This window comes from Garra rufa, chromosome 23 (assembly GCF_049309525.1).
Source record: "Garra rufa chromosome 23, GarRuf1.0, whole genome shotgun sequence".
NCBI classification, from domain to species: Eukaryota; Metazoa; Chordata; class Actinopteri; order Cypriniformes; family Cyprinidae; genus Garra; species Garra rufa.
The window spans coordinates 20,509,442-20,515,441 of NC_133383.1; positions in this window are offsets into that span (position 1 = coordinate 20,509,442).

The following is a 6,000-nucleotide window of genomic DNA, read 5'->3' on the forward strand; positions in this document are numbered from 1 at the left end:
AATTTACGTTTTAAAAGAAACTTCATTATTCTTTGCTGTCTATAACGACGACATCTTAATCCCATCCCGGCTGCCATAGCTTCTGTAAAGGGAGGGGTGAGCGGTGGACGGAGTCATTGGTTGCAATTCACAACCTCACCGCTAGATGCCGCAAAAAATCTACACTGCACCTTTAAGATATTTTTGATTAAATTAAGGTTGAACCACAGATGTCACATTGACTATTTTATCAATGTCCTTACTACCTTTCTGGCCTTTGAACGTCAGAAAGCTCTCAGATTTCATCCAAAATATTTTAATTTATGTTCCGAAGATGAACGAAGGTCTTACGGGTTTGGAACAACATGATCGAGGGTGAATAATTAATGACAGAATTAAAATTTTTGGGTTAACTATCTTTTTCACGCTGTTATACACAATAGTCATAAAGTATTTCTGACAAAATGTGTATCTTAATGTTGGAATATGAACAGCCATTAGTAACTGCTGCCTTAGATGTGTTTGATTCATTAGAGCCATTCCTTTGATAATTGGACTTTTTGTGGTTCGTTCAGGAATCGGACAGTGGTTTTATCTCACAATTCTGACACTTTTTTTTCTCGCAATTGCGAGTTTACATCTCGCATTTCTGACTCTTTTTTTTCCCTCAGGACTGCGGGTTTACGTCTCGCAATTGTGACTTTATAACACAATTCCGAGTTAAATCAGAATTGTGAGATATAAACGAGCAATTCTGAGATCATATTAGTCTTTTTTACCCCTCAAAAGTGGACTTTATAACTCCGCAATTGCGAGTTTATATCTCACAATTCTGACTTTATTTCTCAGAATTGCTAGTTTGTTTCTGAGAATTGCAAATTGTCTCATAATTCTGAGAAAAAAGTCAGAACTGAGAGATATGAACTCGCAGTTGCAAAAAAAGCAGAATTGCGTTTTTATCTCATAATTCTGTCTTTATAACTCAAAGTTGCAAGTTTATATCTCACAATTCTGACTTTATTTCTCAGAATTGCTAGTTTATTTCTGAGAATTGCGAGTTATTTCACAATTCTGAGAAAACAAGTCAGATCTGACAGATATGAACTCGCAATTGCAAAAAAAAGCAGAATTGCGTTTTTATCTCATAATTCTGACTTCATAACTCACAGTTTCGAGTTTATATCTCACAATTTTGAGTTTATTTCTGAGAATTGTGAGTTCATTTCTGAAAATTGCGTGTTTTTTTTACAATTCTGAGAAAAAAAGTCAGAATTGAGAGATATGAACTCGCAATTGCAAAAAAAGCAGAATTGCGTTTTTATCTCATAATTCTGACTTCATAACTCAGTTTCGACTTTATATCTCACAATTTTGACTTTATTTCTGAGAATTGTGAGTTCATTTCTGAAAATTGCGTGTTTTTTTTACAATTCTGAGAAAAAAAGTCAGAATTGAGAGATATGAACTCGCAATTGCAAAAAAAAGCAGAATTGCGTTTTATCTCATAATTCTGACTTCATAACTCACAGTTTCGAGTTTATATCTCACAATTTTGACTTTATTTCTGAGAATTGTGAGTTCATTTCTGAAAATTGCGTGGTTTTTTTTTACAATTCTGAGAAAAAAAGTCAGAATTGAGAGATATGAACTCGCAATTGCAAAAAAAAGCAGAATTGCGTTTTTATCTCATAATTCTGACTTCATAACTCACAGTTTCGAGTTTACATCTCACAATTTTGACTTTATTTCTGAGAATTGTGAGTTCATTTCTGAAAATTGCGTGTTTTTTTACAATTCTGATAAAAAAAAGTCAGAATTGAGAGATATGAACTCGCAATTGCAAAAAAAAGCAGAATTGCACATTTTTATCTCATAATTCTGACTTTATAACTCAAAGTTGCGAGTTTATATCTCACAATTCTGACTTTATTTCTCAGAATTGCTAGTTTATTTCTGAGAATTGCGAGTTATTTCACAATTCTGAGAAAAAAAGTCAGAACTGAGAGATATGAACTCGCAGTTGCAAAAAAAAGCAGAATTGCGTTTTTATCTCGTAATTCTGACTTCATAACTCACAGTTTCGAGTTTATATCTCACAATTTTGACTTTATTTCTGAGAATTGTGAGTTCATTTCTGAAAATTGCGTGTTATTTTACAATTCTGAGAAAAAAAGTCAGAATTGAGAGATATGAACTCGCAGTTGCAAAAAAAGTCAGAATTGCACATTTTTATCTTGTAATTCTTTATAACTCGCAGTTGCGAGTTTATATCTTACAATTCTGACTTTATTTCTGAGAATTGCGAGTTATTTCACAATTCTGAGAAAAAAAGTCAGAACTGAGAGATATGAACTCGCAGTTGCAAAAAGAAGTGAGAATTGCGAATTTTATCTCGTAATTCTGACTTTATAACTCACAGTTGAGTTTATATCTCACAATTCTGACTTTATTTCTGAGGATTGTGAGTTCATTTCTAAAAATTGCAGTTATTTCACAATTCTGAGAAAGAAGTCCGAATTGAGAGATATGAACTCGCAGTTGCACATTTTTATCTCGTAATTCTGACTTTATAAGTTTATATCTAAAATTTCACAATTCTAATAAAAAAAAAGTTTGAGAAAAAGAAAAAAAGAATTTTGAGAAAAAAAAGGCAGAACTGTGAGTTTGTATCACAATTCTGAGAAAAAAATCTGAATTGTGCGATAAACAGTTTTATTTTTTATTCTGTGACGAAAACAGGCTTTCCTATTGAAAAGCCCATGGTCAACTTTCATTTAATAGAAAAGAGCAGCTTGGACTTTTTACTCAGGGAAGGTGAGTATCTTAAATTATGACTTTTTTTGGTTGAATGTATCTTGAACTACTTAGCTTCTTTATGATGATCTTTTACAGAAACAGACCTCAAGACACCAAGCCTGTGAGGTCAAGAGAGGAAAGTGAGAAGGTGTGTAGTGGGTGCTGTTATCTAACTAACCTTTATATCCAACACTGGAGAATTATTTGCTTACTGTTGAACAAGGTCTTTGAGAAGATCAACTTCAGGATAACGCTGGGACTGTGGGGGTGAGCTTGTGTGGAGCTGAGGTAATGTTCTGAAAAACAGCAAAATGAACCGAATTTAAAAACACGTCAAAGTATCAGTGACTCATACCAAGTGAATATCATCGTATCTCTGCACTTGTGGAGTGCATCAGTGATCAAGAGCTTTTATTCAAATCCACACAGATGGCATAATATTACTGTGCTGCTGAAGTGATGATGTTTACTGCCAGCTTAAGGTTTTTTTTTTTTTTCCTTTTTAGTATTTTGATTAATTCTGGGATTCGGTTTAGACCGCCGTAATACTGTTTTCCCTGTCCCTAATCTGCTAACCTCATAACTCTTAATCAAAACCCCCAAGCCGTCCCTCTCTTTTTTTTTTGTTTTCAACATTGTAATCTTGAATGAATGAGGTCACAGATTACGTGCATGTGACATGCGGCGCTCATCTTACCTGAAACTCCTCTCAAAACAGGACTTTGTGTTCCCCGTGGCTATTAAAATAAAACAATGGCACCTGGACCTAAGGAAAGCCACATACAGTGATGATCCACCAAATCAATTTGTCTCACAGAAGGATGCATCTGTGTTCTTTTTTGAAGACCTCTTCTTTTCTCTGATGTCTTATAAGCTTCATGACAACAAAACCCTGGTGCAGAACATCAGTTGTCTTTTTGAAACAGACCTACAGCATGAAATTTTACTCTTGAAAATTCACTCGCCCTCATGCCTTTCCATTTATTTATTTAGGAGGATGAACTGTGGCTTTAAGAAAGAGAATGTTTGAATCTACTGTGTTTTATGGCCTCAGAGGGATTTATGTGTGTGTGTGTGTGTATTGAATATGTACACCTCTAGAACAACACATCCAGTAGCAGAGTTTACCTATTTCACTCTTAACTTCAAAATCGTCTAACGTTGTTTTACCTGTGTTTGTACAGGTCGTTTTACTTTCTTTGCACGTTCGCTTTGTAAACACTGGGGGGTGGTACTTCCACCTACGTAATTACGTAATGCCTGAGGTCCAACCAGAGCAAGACTAGCATTTGTGATTAAAAAGTATATACATTATTTTTTTTTTTAGAAAATGGCCAATCGTTTCGCTAGAAAAGACCCATATTCTTTGGCTGGGATTGTGTAGAGCCCTTTGAAGCTGCATTAAAAATGCAAATTGGCCCTTTAACCTTTTGGCCACCACCCAGCTAACAATTTTTGGTTCCCAGAACGTTCCCAAGAACGTTCCCTATTGGTTAGCCAGGAAAGTTTTCTTAACGTAAATAGAACGTTCCCTTTATAGTAGGGGAACGTTCTGGAAACGTTTCTTACCACTGAATTAACGATGATGTGCTTCCCTCTTTTGGTCAGTAAACGAAAACGTCTCGGTTAACATCATGTTCTCTTCAATTAGACGTGTCAAATCTCCCTAAAATAACAATAATTACTCTCGTAAATATATTAATTATAAGTAAATTACCCATTAAAGAGATCAGTCAACGAATGTTAGTCAGTTAGTAAAATGAAATGACCGTTATTTTAAATTACGCGAGCGCGCAGCTTTATGTTGAAGACAGGAGAAAGCGCGTGCTGGAGAAGCGCGTGCAGATCAGAGGCCTGCAGTAAAGAAATAAACCCAGTGTTTATTATATGATTTTCAGACGCTTAACCATGGCTTATTTTAGCTATAAAATTATATTATTAATAATGCGATTTGACCCCTTTGATGTCTACACTTTATTAAAAGCTTTTTTCGGACATGAGATTCTGCAAAAAATAGTTTGTGTATGATAATATATATATATATATATATATATATATATATATATACATTTCTAAAAATAACCTGCAGGGAACGTTCTGGGAACGTTCTCTCTAAAAATAAAACTTCAAATTAACCTACAGGGAACGTTCTGGGAACGTTCTTTATAGGTAAAAAGAGAACGTTCTCATTTGGTTCTCAAAAAAATAACCAAATGGGAACCATATGGGAACGTTCTGTGTTTGCTGGGCACTTAAGTGCACTATATGGAGAAATTTCCTGGAATGTTTTCCTCAGAAACCTTCATTTCTTTTCGACTGAAGAAAGAAAGACACGAAAATCTTGGATAACATGGGGGTGAGTGAATTATCAGGAAGTTTTTATTATTTATGTACGGTACTTTGCATACTGGGATGCTGACATACTCCAAAAGAATGTGTTTTCTGATCGTCCTTTGTCATATGAAGATCAGTTATAACCGATGGCTGTCTCTGTACTAAAACTGATGATGGTGCCAGATTAACCCAGGGGAATAGAACACACAGACATGAACATACTGTTCTGTAGCTGACAGCCGGACAGAACGTATCCATCAAAGTGATTGAAATGATGAAAAATGCCTCACAGCCTGTCATTATCCCAGCGCTCATTCTTAGTTCTGCGACAACACAGATTGTAATATGAAATAATTTCACGAATTTGTCCTCAAGCTGTCTTTGTTTAGACTGGAGCGTGTTTACACATCACAGACTCAACTATAGGTGCTGTAATTATGATAGTTTATCAAGCACGAGGAGACAAAGCAAAGAAGACATTTTGTCTGGGTGTGTGCTGCCATCTGTTGGTACAACTGTGTCACTGCAAATAACGAAAACCGTCGTTCCACTCACGGATTCCCAACTTTTTTTGGTCAATGTAACCTCTTCGCCTTACTGAAATTAACCATGGTTTTATTATAGTAAAAGTGTAGTAACCATGCTTTTTTTGGGCAAATTGATTACCATTTGTATAACCCTTTTACAGTCTATGGTATAACAACCGTTTAAACTATTTGTGGTTACCATGGTTTACCTTGGTTTTATTTGTAGATGGTTAATTTCGTAAGGGTAGACCTGTAGTAAGTACTCCCTATATATATAACATTATGTATAATAATTTTTATTAGTAGTAGTACTTATTAACATTTTTAATTAACTTTTGTTTTAATGTTTAGTATTCTTTTTCAT